Here is a 16927-nt window from a genome sequence, read left to right on the forward strand (position 1 = left end):
TTGACTCTGGAAAAATATGTGCAAAATGAAATAACTTGAAGTGGAAGGATATCAAAAGGCTGATATTCAATTTGGATTTAGCCATCTCAAGCAATGCCACTCAAGCACCATGTAGCCAAAATATTAATTCACCAAATATTTATTGATCACTAGAAGTGTTCTTGTTACTTTATGGGTGCTAGGGATATGACACTGGACAAGACAAATATTCTCACAAACTGTTTGGGCTGAATAATCAGGAAAACAGATAATGGACAACTTAATGAGTGCATTTAGATATAACAAAAGGATGGTTATAGAATCTTTGGGAAAATCTAAGAGGAAAAAGAACACATTAATCAGATATTGGGAGGAGGCCTCCAAAAGAAATGAAAATTTAAGCTAAAACCATAAGAAGTCTATCAAATCGGGAGCAGAATCAGAAGAGTATTTTAGATAGAATAGATCTTACAAAGGCTGAATCCACTGTGACTATTGACTGTGCCCAAATTTGACTTCAGAGTTCTATTTGCAAGTTTGAGGTCAGTTAACCTCACCATGAATCTATTGCATACTTTCAAATTCATATTTCGCTGTACTCTCAAACTTTCCTGAACCTTACATCTTCGGCCTCTTGCATAGAACACTTCCTCCTCCCTAACCTCCATTCTCCTTAAAAAAGGTAAGCTTATTTTCTCATATGGTACTGTCCTTGAACCTGGGTAAGAGTGGTTTCTGCCTTGGACTCCTGATTTTCAAAGTATGTTTTCTTCTGCCCCTTGCCTGAAAAAATTCATTCTGGGCTGGGGATATATAGCTCAATTGGTAGAGTGCTTGCCTGGTATGCACAAGGTCCTAGGTTCAATCCCCAGCACATCAAACAAAACAAAAAAAACCTACTCTTTATGGGGCTGGGGATGTGGCTCAAGCGGTAGCGCGCTCGCCTGGCACGCGTGCGGCCCGGGTTCGATCCTCAGCACCACATACCAACAAAGATGTTGTGTCTGCCGAGTACTAAAAATAAATAAATAAATAAATATTAAAAAAAAAAAATTCATTCTGGCCTCTTCCTCCAGTGGGCCATCATCACAAGGTGAAGTCCCCCGTGGGAGCCAAGAGAATGGATCCACCTGGAGTCTGTATTTACTCCTAGGCCACCCAGAAGGTACATGGAACCCCACATTTTCTGCTTAAACAGTGCTGAGTCCACTTCCAGGTCTCTTTCTTGGGTCTCTTCCCAAGTATGGACTATGCCACAGTCTATATCAAGAGTGATCTGGGGATGTACCTCAGTGGTAGAGCACTTGCCTAGTATACACAAGGCCCTGGGTTCAATCTCCAATTAAAAAACAAAACAAAACTTCTCAATAAATAACTACAGAGATAGATGTGGATGTGGGGGCTGAGGTGTTCACATGCATGTGTATAAGGCCTGTAATGCAAAACTGAGAGGACAGATAGTCTTTGAAGAGACCATAAGAATTGCAGAAAAGAACTGACTTGAGTTGTTCAGTGTTATTGAAGGTGGCAAAAAATCTTCAAAAACAGAAAATTTTAAAAAAGAATTTCTTGAAAATAAGGGTTTCCCCAAACCCAGAAAAAGGCAACAAAGTTTAACAAAACTTTCTGAATTTCTTTACTTAAACTATAAACTTATTTGAAATCTAACTCCAATTTCACAATTTCATATTATGTTTGTGCTTAAAAACCATTTCCCTGCAGAAAAGATGAGGACATGTAATGTGGTCCTAGTGTTTTTAAAGTGAAGGGAATTTCAGATACAGAGAGCCTACATAGTCAATTTATAGATGCAAAGAACTCAATTGACAGACTGTACACACAAAGTGGATGGATACTTTGGAGCGCTGGAAATGAACTTCTGCAAGTGAAAAAACCTTCTGTGCTAGTAAATAAAATCCTAAGTATTCTATACTCAGACACCCTTGTTGAGAGAAAATCTAGCTTAATGTCATAACTTTGTAACTGACAACAGGAATCAGTGCCATATAGGCAGAAGAGCAGAGCTTTAAGTCAAATTAATTTTGTTTGACTGTATTCAGTTTTACCACTATATTAAAGAAGGCTTCAGACAGTTCAGGGAAGTATTAATGGAAAAAGAAACAAAGTATAAAAATAATCATATCATGAGACAAAGAAACAAAATCATTTAAAAAAATTTTACTGTAGGTAATGTCTGTTTAATTAGATCTATTGTCTTCTCATCCTCCTCCTCCTTTTTTTTGTATTGAGGATTGAACCTTGTGCTTCATGAATGCTAGGAGAGTGTTCTATCACTAAGTGCATTCTCAACCCTTATTAAAAAATTTTGAGATAGGTCTCACTAAATTGCCCAGGCTGGCCTTGAACTTGTGATCCTATTGATTAAGCCTCTGGAGTAACCGGGATTACAGGTATGTACCTCCATACCTGGCTACATGCTACTTTCTTCTTTAAAAAATCCTCACATTGGGCTGGGGCTGTAGTTCATTGGCAGAGCGCTTGCCTAGCGTATGTGCTGGGTTTGATCTTTAGAATCACATAAAAATAAATAAAATAAAGGCATTCTGTCCATCTACAACTACAAAAAAAAATTTTAAAAAGTATTTGTGCAAATCATTTTAAAAATTCCTCACATTTTTTACATATCTTAAGAATATAGAGGGGCTGGGGTTGTGGCTCAGCAGTAGAGTGCTCGCCTAGCATGTGCAAGACACTGGGTTCGATCCTCAGCACCATATAAAAATAAATAAATAAAATAAAGGTATTGTGTCCAACTACAACTAAAAAAATATTTTTTTTTTTAAAGAGAGAGAGAGGGAGAGAATTTTAATATTTATTTTTTAGTTTTTCGGCGGACACAACATCTTTGTTTGTATGTGGTGCTGGGGATCGAACCCGGGCCGCACGCATGCCAGGCGAGCGCGCTACCGCTTGAGCCACATCCCCAGCCCCTAAAAAAATATTAAAAAAAAAAGAATATAGGGCTGGGGATATGCGCTCGCCAGGCATGTGCAGGGCGCTGGGTTCAATCCTCAGCACCACATAAAAAAAATAAAGGTGTTGTGTCCACTGAAAAAACTAAAAAATAAATATTAAAAAAAAAGAATATAGAAAAATATAGCCTACAAAATTTAAATATGCAATAATGAATTAAATTGCTATACCAGAAGACAAAAACATTATAAAAAATATTGTCATATTTTCTCACACCTATTATTTACTTAATTGATATTTCTATTAATTATTACTTCTGTCCACTTTTAGTGCTATTGCTATTTTGTTTAATAGCATGTAACAGAATATATGATTTCAATTAAATACCTATTTTTCATATTTCTACGTTCAAGGATAACATCAACACAGTTTATATTATTTTTAATTTCCACCTCGATTAGGTTGGCAAACATTTTAAAAAGTCAGGCATTTCCAAATGTTAGCAAGGGTGTGTAGAGAAGAGAATCTTGTGCTGTTTGTGGAGCATAAAACTTGGTACAACCACTTCATGAAATAATCCAGTAATATTTTATTATATTCGTTTACTTTTGCTGTGTAACAAGTTGCCATAAACCTAGTGGCTTAAAACACATTTACTACCTTTTAGTTTATGTGGACCAGGAGTCCATGTGCAGCTTAGTTCCTCTGCTCAAGGTCTAACAAAGCTACAATAAAGTGTAAGTCAGGCCATCTGGAAGCTTGATTGGGGATGAATCTGTTTCTAAACTCTCTCAGGCTGTGTTGGCAGAATTAATTTCTTTGTGTTTTATTTAAGGACCCTGGCTTCTTATTGGCTCCCAGCTAAGGGCCATTACACTCAGGGCCTACAAGTTATCTGTGCTTTCCTGCTACCCTGCCCTGTGTCCTTTTCCATAAGCAGTTGACAACATGACAACTTGCCTTTTCAAGGCTAGCAGGAAGACTGCTAAGACAAATTCATATATAATGAAATGTCACCATGATAGTAAAATCCCATCATCTTTGCTGTATTCTAAGTCTCATCCTTATTCAAGAGGTAGGAATTACATAGGACAACACTACGGGACAGAGATCTTGAGGGATATCTTAGACATTAAATATGTTGTGTTTGAGAATATAGCAGGTTCCTTGTAGGTGGTAGATGTATAGGGATATTCATAAGAGCACTATGATAAAAAATACTGTTCTACACTTTTTTTGAGGGGGGAGTACTGGAGACTAAATTCAGGGGCACTCGACCACTGAGCCACATCCCCAGCCCTATTTTGTATTTTATTTAGAGACAGGATCTCACCGAGTTTCTTAGCACCTCGCCTTTGAACTCAGGATCTTCCTGCCTCAGCCTCCTGAGCTGCTGGGATTACAGGCATGTGCTCAGCATATTGTTCCACATTTAAAAAAATTTTCAAAATATAAAAAAAATCTAGCTAGACAGCCATTAGCTTATAAAGCACCACATGTGGTATGATAACATTTTCTTTTTTTAAGAGAGAGAGAGAATTTTAATATTTATTTTTTTAGTTTTTGACGGACACAACATCTTTGTTTGTATGTGGTGCTGAGGATCGATCCGGGCCACACGCATGCCAGGTGAGTGCGCGCGCTACCGCTTGAGCCACATCCCCAGCCCCAAACATTTTCTATTATAGAGGAATTATGCTTTGGGCATTAGCCTTCTTGTTTTGGCCCAACACTGCCACCACTAAGAACAACTGGAGAAAATAGAAAAACATGAATGCATTTAAAGTACCCAGGAAGTAAGAATTTGGTGGTGCAAGAAAAGGGTGCCATGAAAAGTGAGCCTGTTTTCCATCACTTTTCCAAACCTGGGTTGACTGCTGATTCTAAGAACAGTGGCTAAAAAACTGAGTAGCGCCTTTGACTGCTCAGGACTGAGGAGGCTCTGCCAAAGAGGACAAGCCCTAGTAAATACCTGAGACTTTGATTGGGAACCTACCTTGGAGTAAGGGTGAACTGAGTAAAGTCCAGCTCTGAAAAATCAGTCTTAGTTCCCGATTGGAATAGGGTGTGGCAGGCATGCTTGCCTCTAGGCCTCTCTCATACAACACTTTTTTCCCCTCTTTCTCCTTTCTCAAACTCAACTCTGATTTAAAAAAAAAAAAAAAAAAATCCATGGTGTGTTTATTAGAATCATGGGTTGGGGAATGGTCATGCGGGGTTGGGGAGGGAGAAGGGCCCAAGGGAGGGAATGGGAGGAAAGAGGGAGTAAGGCAGGGAGGGGGAGTGAAAATGCGTTAATCTACCCCATCTCTTTCACCTTGTTTCCTGGTGTTTTAAAGTGATTCAGTAAAACTACCCCATCTGTGAGACTTTCCCATCACCTCTGCTTGGCTGGCTTTAGTTTTGCTTTTTTTGAAGCCACGATTCCATTTGCTTCTCCCAAAAAAACAATTCCATCAAATTTAATAGTAATAATTATGGAACCAAAATTTTCGTTTGTAAGCACTAATTGAGAGTAACACAAGTACATATGTTAAAAATAAATTCTTAATGATTTCTGATACTACTTAAAAAGTATCAGGCAAAGAGGATGGAAAGAATTAAAAACCCAGAGGCTTCCTGCAATCGGGCTGCATGTGAACCCTTTGGACACGAGGCACTGACGTCACTTTTTAAATAAGCCCTCAGCCTTCAATCACGCCATCCATCATTCATCTAATAAACATGAACTATTTTAGGTAACTACCACGTGAGGGAGGTGAGGGGGATCGATCAGCCTTGGAAGAGCTTAGTAAAGACAGGTTTATAGACACCACTTTCCCACCCTTGTCCACGGACTGTAAACCGAAGTCGGACCCTTTCCCTGACCCCAACTCTTCACTAAACCGGCGCTAACCACTAGCAACCGCTAGGGAAAGACCGTTGGAAGACTACTTTTCCCGGCAGGCTCTGCGGCGGAGGGGTGCGCGCAGGCGCGCAGGCCGGCCCCCGCACGCAGGCGCACTCCGCACGCCGGCTGAGCTGGTCTTGCTCCTCGGTGCGCGGCGGCGGAAAGCGAGGCCTGGTGAATACTGCTGAGGCGCGGGCAGGCTCTTCGAGGTTGTGCGCGGGAGAGGTACCGTGGGCGAGCGAGCGAGCGCCTCACTCTAGCAGTGGCACCGGGATCGGTTGCCTCGAGCCGGTGAGTGAGGGTGCCCCCACTGCCGCGGCCCCTCCCCCGCCCGCTGGCAGATCCGGGTAGTCTCCGGCGTGAGCCTGGAGAGGCCCCCGGACGATTGCCGGCGCCGGCAGTGGCTCGAGCTTGGGTGTCTGGGCCCGGACGCTCGCAGCGCGTCCGTGCGTCACGGCCCCGGCTGTCCTAACGGCCGTAGGTCGGCGGAGGGAAGGTGGGGGCGGGGAACGCTGGTGTGATCGCCATCAGGAACGCCGGTCGAGGCGGGGCGGGGCGGGGCGGCGGGGTGGAAGCGGTGCCGGGGACTGCGGGGCGCCGAGGCAGCGGGGCGGAGAAGAGGCGAGCGCGGAGCCTACGACGCGGCTTGACCCGGCGCGCGCGGGCGGGGTGCGGGAGTGGGCCGCGCTGAGCTAGTGCTGCTCTTAGGGAGGAAACAGCCGGGGTGGCTTGTAAAAATCCTAACCGCGCTGGAATGGACAGTCTGGGGAATTCACAAGTTAGAGCCCGGACCGGTGTTTGGACGGAGGTGTAGGGGGCGGGGTGGAGACCGTCGGCTGCAGTTTACAGATGTCATAACAACATGGGCCCAGAGCGGCTGACGGGGGTGTGGTAATTATAGGAATGACAGAACTAAGTCTGCGCCGAGCGTGTGTAAGCAGTGATGCAAAGGAAACAGCCAAGTATTAGATTAAGCTCGAAGTGGGAGGAGAAAACTGAAGGCTGACTGGAGTCAGGCAGGTCATAAAGGATGTTTTATGGTTGAATGGAAGTGCTTCTTGTTCCACTTTTAAATGAGAAGTTTCAAAATGATTGATTTTTTTTTCAGGCTTCAACTCAGATTCGGTAAACACTCATGAAATACTTCTGAAACTATTTAAAAACAATCACTTTTCCATCCTCCTTAAACAATTTCTTCAAAATCTCTGTTGGCATTAGATGAATAGGTAATTTTTGTCTCCTTTTGTTACTTTAAGGCTTATTCTTGACAGTTTTTCCTTAACTTGTTCTTCCCTACTTTGGAAGTGATCCACAAGTTATTCTTCCCTCCGTTTTAAAGATTGAAGATATTAAAATTTATTTTTTTCAAGAAAAAGTTTATTTTTACTGAAATAATTATTCTTGGAAGGGACTGTTTTATGTACATATGATTTTAAGGGAGTGAGAGAAGGTAAGAGAATATTTATTGAGCGCCTTTTCAAATAATGTGCTAAATACTTATATAAAATACTTAATATTTATAATAACTTGGAAGTAGTTGTTAATTTTTCCTATTTGACAGAAGAAGTAATTTGTGTAAAGTCATCCAGCTCTTGTTGGAACCGACCCTAGAACCCAGAGTGTACTGTTTTAATAATTATTTCTTCTTTCTTTTGTTATTTCTTGGTTTTACTTGCTTTATTTAATTCATTCATCCAGTGAATGCTTATGGAGTGATCATTTACCTGAAACTTGGGATACAGCCATGATCCAGACACACTGTCCATGTCCTCATGGAATTTATAATGTCACAGGGAAAACTAATAAATAATACAAATGTTGTCTGCATAATATTTTATCAGTCATTATAATTGAGCAGAAACTGTAAAAAAGCTGTTTACAAAGAACAAAGAAAGTTCAAATGGAAACAGACAACATAAGCTTTGAGGATCTTATAATCCTAGGGGAACAAAATACATATTCATAAAAATCCAAGAGTGGGTCTGGGGCTATAGCTCAGTGGTAGAGTATTTATCTAGCATGTGTGAAGCCCTGGATTTGATCCTCAGCACCACATAAAAATAAATAGAATAAAGGTATTGTGAAAAAAAAATTGTTTTAAAAAATAAAAATCCAGAAGGGGCTGTAGCTCAGTGGTAGAGTACTTCCATAGTATATCTGAGGCCCTGAGGCTTGATGGACCCTCACCCCCCCAGGGTGCATGGAACCTGAAGCCATGAGGACAACTAGAATAAACTAAGTGACAGAAATAAATGTATCACCTGAAAGCAGTATACTTTTTATTTTATTTTTTCTAAGGTCTCATGTAAGCTTATTCATTTCCTAAGATATAGTGTTAGGCATCTTATCTAGAATCGGTACATACCAAAGGGGGTCCTGAAAAAAAATTTTCTTTATTGCCATCCAGAGCACTGTTTATATATATATATATATATATATATAATTTGTCCTTCTAAAACAGAGACAAATTCTTAAGACCCTAGTGCTAGGCTTTTATTTTTATTATTTTTTATACAAATGACTGCCTTTCATTAGGCCATTTTTTGTTTTGTATTCTGGCCCGTTTCTCTTTACACTTGGGTTGTCAGGAATCTCATTGTGTGTTCAATTTTTGTAATTTTCCTTATTTTATACCAGATAATCTAGAATTGCTCTAATTTGTTTCTAATGACTTTGTTGCCATTGTTCTCTGTTGCTCTCAATTGTTTTGTCCTTTTTTCTTTCTCCATACATGTGAGAGTGGGATTATATCTTATTTTTTCATCCCCTGGGTGTTTGTTGAATTAATGATACAATCTTACTGATTTATAATGTCTGTGCTTTTGGAAATGTGTATGAGTACTGTATATAAAATCAATTAAGATATTTTGATTGGCCATGCAAGTAAAGATGGGTGACCTAGTGATAAGGACAGTCCTCTAATACTCTTTGTTTTAAGATATCTTTGTACTTTGTAGGGATTATGAATTTATCTGTATTAATGGAAGAAAACATTGGGAATGGTAAACAGTTCAGTTAACTGTGTTGGACTGCCTTTTTTTTTTTTCCTTGTTTCTGTAAGTAGGAGGTGCCCCCAGGCCAGCTGGGGGCCAGATAGGCCTACCTTAGAAATTTTTGAGGTTGTGCATTGAAAGAGCAAGGATGAAGACTGATGGGATGTACAGTTTGTTTTTAAATATGTTAACGACCCTACAAAGGAGACCTCAGTGAAAAAATGGTTCTGTCCTAGTGTAGACTAATTGGGACAATTTTTGAGAGCAGGCAATAATCCAGAATGTGGATAATGGGGATAATCTCTTTCATATAACAAGAATAATACTGCCCTTCATATACAAAGATAAGTCTGCTTACTCATCATGATTGATTTTCCAGCATGAAGAGGGATATGTGCTGAGTTGTCCATGTGTCTCTATCCTCTTTGACCAACAAGGCAGCTTGGGGTCAGAATGGGGGTTTGTAGCTGGGAACAGAAAGACTCACAGAAAGTACCTAAGTCTGTTAATAGGTCAAGCCCTACAGATGCTTTCACTTAATTACCTTGCAAAACGACTCTACAGGTGGTTACATAGACAGGATGATTAGGTAACTTGCCCTACTTCTGAATAAGTGGTAGAGTTGGGATTCAAACATAGGGCTGTTTGTATTATGTTCACATCAATAATTAAACTTGATTTTATTAGCAGTTCAGTTTTTCCATCAGAAAAAAACTAGAATTTAACACCATGAAATGACACTGTATTGTTTTATCACCATTTTAAAAAGTGGAATTTAAAATTAGAGTACTGTATGGCAGGTGCAGAGACACATGGCTATAATTCCAGTGGCTTGGGAGGCTGAGACAGGAGGATTTTGAGTTCAAAGCCAGCCTTAGTAAAAAGTGAGGCACTAAGCAACTGAGTCAGATCCTATCTCTAAATAAAATACAAAATAGGTCTGGGGATGTGGTTCAGTGGTCCAGTGCTCCTGAATTCAATCCCCAGTACCAAAAAAAAATTAGAGTACTGTATGAAAAATGCTGCTGTCCCTTGTTGCAGCTTCTACACTTTAGATGCTATCCTTAGCTGTTTCCTCCTATGTTATTTATAACTCTCTCTTTCCTGTGCTTTCCTCCCCTTCCTCCCTCTACCTTCCTGCTAATCAGTGAACCCAGGGCCTTGGGCATGATAGGCACATTTACTTGCTCTTTGCATCACTGAGCTTTACCCTAACCCCTGTTGATATTTCTTGATACAACAATTTTAAACATTATCTGTTGATTTTCTTCTAAGCAAAGTGTATTCCTTGGTGTTTCATAATTACCTCACCCAAACACATGCCCACTGCCTCTCCCCTCTTCTCAATATAGTTATCACAGATGTTTATTAAGTCAATAATCAATGTTTATTATAACTAGGTAAATATTCACAACAATCCTTCTTGGGTACTATGATATCATTTCCTCTCATGTTTTTCCTGGGAGTTAATGCTTTTTTGTTTCATTTCCTGAGACAGGTATCCTGGAACCCTTTGGCTTCTTTAATGCAGTCTGGACTGGTTACCTTTTGAGCTTGTTTCACAGTTGTTATCCTGGGATGTTTCTTTTTATCATTCTTAAAATTCTCTTTTCCTTTCTCCTGTATAAGATCTCCTGTTTCTCATGCTTCCCCACCTTGGTTTATTCATTTCCTTGGAGTAAATGTAGTAGTTTTCTGAGGCATGATATGTGGGAATAAGAACTCTTGAGTTGTTAGTTTGAACAAAAAAATCTTTATTCTGCCTTCACATTTGATCAGTAATTTGGCTGGGTATAAAATTCTAGGTTGAAAATAATTTCTATCTATTCAAAGTTTAGAAGTCGTTGCTTTTCTTTCATTGTTGCTGTTGAAGTCCAAAGACAGTCCGATTCTTCTTCATTTGTATGTGACCTTCGTTGTCTCCCAATCTCTATAAGCTTTTTGGATATTATTTTTTAATCCTTGAAATTCCATGATAATGTGCTTGAGTGTGAGTCTTTTTTATTTAAGGGCAGTCAGTAGACCCTTCCAAGCTGAGAATTCATGTTCTTTTACTTTGGGAAATTATTGTTTCTTTTTTTACTTGACATTGTTTAGGATCTTTCTGTTGAGGGGGGTTGTGTATGTGTATGTAGTATGTCTAATATGGAATTTCATCTGCCACATTTTACTTTTCATTCCCTAATAAATTGATGCCTGAGTTGCTTTTCTGCAGTCACATACCTTCTTACTTGTACATCTTTATGGACCTGTGGGAAAGTTTTTTGGGTTTACAGTCTCAGGAGTGTGATTCCTGCAGCATAGAATGAGACAATTAGGGGCTGGGGATGTGGCTCAAGCGGTAGCGTGCTCACCTGGCATGCGTGCCACCCGGGTTCGATCCTCAGCACCACATACAAAGATGTTATGTCTGCTGAAAACTAAAAAAAATAAATATTAAAATTAAAAAAAAAAAATGAAAATTAGTTTATGTGCCTACCAGTAGAACAGGAGGGTTCTTGTTTGCTCACACCTTTGCCTCTGCTTGTCTTTTTTTTTTTTTTTTTCTGGTTGAATCAACAATTTATTTTATTTTTCTGCTTGTCTTTTTAATCTTTTTTTAGTCTGATGGGTATAAAGTATTTCAATTTACATTCTCTTAATTACTTATAATTTTGAGCATCTTTTTGATGATTGTTTATTTTGGGTTTCTTCTGTTTTTGGTATGTTGAAGTTCCTTGTGGAACTTTGTTGATTTTAAACTTGGAAAATATTTTCTCTAAGCTTGTCATCTTTCTGTTCATTTTGTCTTTGATTAGATATTCAAAGTTTGTATTGTTTCTTTGATAATCTCTTCATTTTCAACTTTTTGTTCTGTCTTTTTGGAATGTGTATTATTTGGATATAGGACTTCTTAGGTGATTTAGATTTTCTTTTCTTTCCTCTCCATTCCTTAGTCCTTTTTATTTTTGTTTTATTTCTTATTGGTATATTATCATCCCTTAGGTCTTTCTTTTGTTTCCCAAGAGATTTCCTTCGTGTTTTTAGTCCTCTGTTGAATTTTTAATTTCTGTCCACATTTTAAGTTTTTTAGAGCTCATTCTTATATTATCTATATTGTTTCATAGACGCTATAATCTTTTTTGTGAATGTTAATGATCAACTTTATTTTTTGTTTTGTTTTGTTCTATTCATTGCTCTATTTCTTCTGAGTTCCTGTGATTCCATTGCTGTCTTTTTTCTGGGTAGAGGCTTTCCCTAGATGTCAGTAATCTTATGGCTGTGCCGAAAACTGAATTGTATCCTCTGTAGGTGTGGCTTGTTGAGGGTGAACAGGGTAACTGGTTGCCATTTGCAGGACACACTGATATGTCTTTTCTCTTGGACTGATCAGTTTTCCTGAGGAAGAGAGCCTTTAGTCTCTTGCCTGGAAGATACACACTTGGCGGCCATATTTTGAAAACCCTTTTAGAAAAAGTTTTTTTTTTTTTAATTTTTTTTTTTTTTTTTTTTTAAAGCAACAGGGATTGAACCCAGGGACGCTTTACAATTGAGCCACATCCCCAGCTCCTATTTTTATGTTTTATGAGTTGCTTAGGGCCTCGCTAAGTTGCTGAGGCTGGCTTTGAACTCGAGATCCTCCTGCCTTAGCCTCCCGAGATGCTGGAATTACAGGCATCTGTCATGATTCGGGCCAAGGAACTGGAGTTCTTAATTGTGTTCATATACTCCTGTTTTCTTTCTTTTTTTTTTTTTTTTCTTTTTAGAGAGAGAGAGAGAGAGAGAGAGAGAGAGAGAGAGAGAGAGAGAATTTTAATATTTATTTTTTTTAGTTTTTGGCGGACACAACATCTTTGTTTGTATGTGGTGAGGATCGAACCCAGGCCACATGCATGCCAGGCGAGCGTGCCACCGCTTGAGCCATATCCCCAGACCCTATACTCCTGTTTTCAATGTGGTACCTCACTGAGTTTATGTTATGTATGTATTTATTAATTTTGGGGACCTGGGGATTGAACCCAGGACCTCATGCATGCTAGGCCAGCACTGTACCACTGAGTATCCTTGACCTGCTTGGAACACCATTTTAAATTCTCCTTTTCATTTTCTTTGCAGTAATTGTCTCAACATCTGGAGGGGTTAGGGAAGAGTGATTATCTGGCTATGAAGAATATGGGAGAAAATCTGAGTGTGTGATGGTTGTTTAGACTTTCAGCTGACTTCAGTTTTTAGCCCTAGTCCTCACTTTACCCTCTGAAATATCTGGGGGATCTTCTGTTTGTGAAGCAACCTGCCTGGTGGGCGGTGTAAATCATTTGTTTCTTAATGACTCTGCCTTTGCAGGTGTTTTATTTTCAGAGTTCTCCACTTTGCTAGTAAAATGTAACTTGACCAGTAGTTTTATAGCTTCTAAAATGGCTTATATATAAATCCACCATTTACTTTTTACTTTCTCCTGGCTTTAGTTTTTAATATTAAGTGCACATCTTATATTTCTACAAAATTATATATAATTTGTATAATGGAATTAAGATGGATAGCCTTTCATCCACAAATACTATTGCAGATATTAAACGTTCAGAATATTTAGGGTGTGTTTGAGATTTACTGACTATATAGGCTGACTCAGCATACTGTGAATATATAATATCTTGACTATAATAAAAATAGAAAAAAATCTATAGTCAGTGTATTTGGGATATAGATTGGTGGAGGATGGAAATACCATTAAATTGAGATGAAGTGATCTTATAGGACAAAGAAGTTCAAACTTGATCTAAGAAGTGGCAAAGATGTAGGTTCTTATACATTGAAATAATACAGTGATAAAAGTATTGAGGTTAACCTGAGAACTTTGGGGAAGATAACTGAAAAACAGAATCTGAGGTTGGGTAGAGTCATTTAAAGCTGGTACATTTATCTAAGTATAGGATGACCTAGAACAGGTTGATGGCAGTGGAAATTGATAGGAACAGATAAATATCATTTTGGATGAGATAAGCAAATTTTAATAACTGACTAAATGGACATGAGGGAGAAAGTACAAAAATCTTCTTTTGAAAAAACAATATATTTCAGTTTTACCATCAGGAACTTTTTTTTTTTTAATCTTGTTTTATTTATTGCTGTTTTTGGCTTTACTTCTGTAGAAAAGAAGAGGAAAATTGGACACCATGGTTTTTATTTTAAAGTCTTCTGGGTCCTCAAAGTGTTTAGAAAGTTATTGACAATAACCTAAAATGTTAATGACTTAGGTGATAATATCCTAAAAATGTATGCTTAGGATAAGTCAGATTAATTTTCACATGCTATTTGTTTTTTCTCTTGTCATAGGCTTATATAGATTTTATTTCCTTCCTTTTTCATCAAAGCTCTCGTCAGTCCAACTTCAGCCTGCACTTTCAGATATATTTTGCATTGTTATACAACAGAACAGGTTGTTTTATATTGAATTTCAAATGCTGATATATATGAGAATTGATGATCTTTAAAAAGAAAACCCCCATACTTTAGGGATCTAGTTGTCTGTCTTAGATCTATTAATCAGACTCTTAGAAAGGATAGTTGAGGTCTGTGTTTTTCAGAAGGTTCTCCAGTGTGACAAATATAATCTACCCCATCCACACCCCTGCCCCAAGAGAATAAACTTACCAGTCTCCTTTATGGATACTGCTGAAGAAATCTTTATGGTTTTAAATGTACGTATTTTGAAGTCTATAGATATAGACACCCCCCCCCCCCTCCATTGGATATCCTTTATTCATCTGCAATTGTTGTTAGCCATGGTCAGGGAAACACTCAAAGATAAAAATCATGACAGATTTATTTTTAAGAAGGCTTTTAGGTTCATAGCAAATTAGAATGGTAATTTCATAGTCTATATCTAATCCTTCCCTCACAAATATGCAGCTTCCCTTACCATTAGGATCCTGCACCAAAGTGGTTCATTAGTTACAGTTGCTAAAACTGAATGTGTCTCCCTTGAGGTGCATGTTATTGAGAAGACGTAATCCCCGATATGATGTTTAAAGGTTTGGACTTTAGGAGGTGATTAGGTTCTGAAAGTGGAGCCCTCGTGAATGGGATTAGTGCCTTTATAAAAGAGACCCTGGAGAGCTCCCTTTTGCCTTCTGCTATGTGAAGACACAGCAAGAGCACAAGAGCACGGCTGTATGTGAATCAGGACACAGGCCCTCATCAGACACTTCAGTCTACTGAAGTGCTTTGATCTTGGACTGCCCAGCTTCAGAACCGTGAGAAATAAATTTCTGTTGTTTATGAGCTATCCAGTCTCTGGTATTTTGTTAGAGCAGCCCAAACAGACTAACAAAGGTGATGAACCAACATTGATACATCCTTACCACCCAAAGCCTGTATGTAGTTTATGTTGGGGTTTATTCTTGGTGTTGTATATTCTGTGGCTTCTGCATATGTTCTGTGGGTTTCAGCAAATGTAACATCAACCATTATTCAATCTCATAATTTTCCTGTCCCCCAAATCCTCTGTGTTCCACCTATTCATTCCTTCTTCCCCCTAATCCCCTAGCAACCATTGATCTTTTTTTTTTTTTGTTTCCATAGTTTGCCTCTTCTAGAAGTCATAAACTTAGAATCATACCCATATGTTTTTCTAGAAGCCTTCAACATGATAGATATAATACCCCTTTTTTCTCCAAAGTGAAGAAGCTATAATCAGTATTAGTTATGGATACTGGTGTAGAAGTGTTTAAGAAAGCATTAGCAGATGTAATTGCAAAAGGGTGCTATACAATGACTAATTAAATAAGAAATCAAGGATCCATTACTATAAATCAACTGTATTTAATAATTCAAAGAAGAAAAACAACTGCCCAAAAGACATTTGTAGTAACTCAACAAAGAAAAACAACTGCCCAAAAGACATTTGTTGTAACTCAACACATATTTCAGATTTCATTTTATTTTATATTATTTTTTTGGGGTATTGAGTATTAAATCTAGGGCCTTATGCATGCTTGCCAAGTGTTCTACCGAAGAGCTACCTCCTCAACTGCATAGGTGTGAGTGGATGGTACTTAGGTGTGATTTCTTTCCTTTTTTTAAAAAAATAGCTGGGGGTGGGGGGGCTGGGGTTGTGGCTCAGTGGTGGAGCACCTGCCTAGCAAGTGTGAGGCCCTGGGTTTGATCCTCAGCACCACATAAAAATAAATAAAAGAAAGATATTGTGTCCATCTACAGCTAAAAATATATTTAAAAAATTAAAACCTCAAATAGTAACTGCAACACAGCAGTAGTTCTGAAACCCCAAATGTCCATTAGCCAGTGACGAGATAAATTATAGAACAATCATACAACAGAATAGTATTCATCAAGAAAAGGTACATGCAACAGCATGATGGATCTCAGATGTATTATAGTAAGTGAAGGAAGCCACACTTAAAAGGCTGTATATTATATAGTTCCATTTATTTATATTCTGGAAAATGCAAAACTATAGGGACAAAATTAGTGATTGGGTTTGGAAGAAGTAGGTTTCCTGGAAGGGGATCCGATATTTGAAGTGACAAAAAGGTAAATTGTAGTAGTATGTATGACTGTGTCAGAATTCAGAAAGCCTTTTACATAGTAAATTTTATCGTATGTAAATTTTATGTCATAAATCTGGCCTTTAGAAAAAATTCAGAATCATGCTTGGTGGCAAAGCACTAAACAAATCAGAATCAGAAATAAGACACACCAACAAGTACCTTTCTTGCTTAACATTGTTTTGGAAGTATGAGTTAATAGGGCAGTGAAATAGGAGAAAAATGTAAGAATAGAGAAGGTAAAATTTATAAATGTTTGAAATATTAAATATTAAGAGTGTCAGCTGTGAAAATTTCAAAACAGATTTCAGTAGCAGATTTAATTCAGTGGTTTGCATAATATGGTAACGAATCATTTTCTTGTGTATAAACAATAATAGAATATAAGGGAAGGAAAGTTCACATTCATTATTGCATTAAAAGAGATAAAATGGAAATGCATATTTAATTCTTGACCAAGAAGACAGAATATTTTGAAAATATTGAGTTTTCTTAATCTCTGTTTTGACTGTCATTTGAAAATCAAAGGACTTTTTCTTTTTTCTTAACAAGACAAAAGATTATTTAGACCAATGGTTCTCAGATTC

At 38.2% G+C, this 16927-nt stretch overlaps 1 protein-coding gene across 1 annotated transcript in view; it reads left to right on the top strand.

The window, feature by feature from the left end:
- Positions 1–5922: 5922 nt before the first annotated feature.
- The window catches only part of Kpna1 (karyopherin subunit alpha 1), a 64825-nt gene continuing 53820 nt past the window's right edge, over positions 5923–16927 (top strand). Inside the window, exon 1 of the mRNA XM_027935931.3 lies at positions 5923–6094. The gene's annotated coding sequence lies outside the window, so the exon portion shown is untranslated. The remainder of the gene's footprint in view (positions 6095–16927) is intronic.

Source organism: Marmota flaviventris, chromosome 8 (genome assembly GCF_047511675.1).
Source record: "Marmota flaviventris isolate mMarFla1 chromosome 8, mMarFla1.hap1, whole genome shotgun sequence".
Classification (NCBI taxonomy): domain Eukaryota; kingdom Metazoa; phylum Chordata; class Mammalia; order Rodentia; family Sciuridae; genus Marmota; species Marmota flaviventris.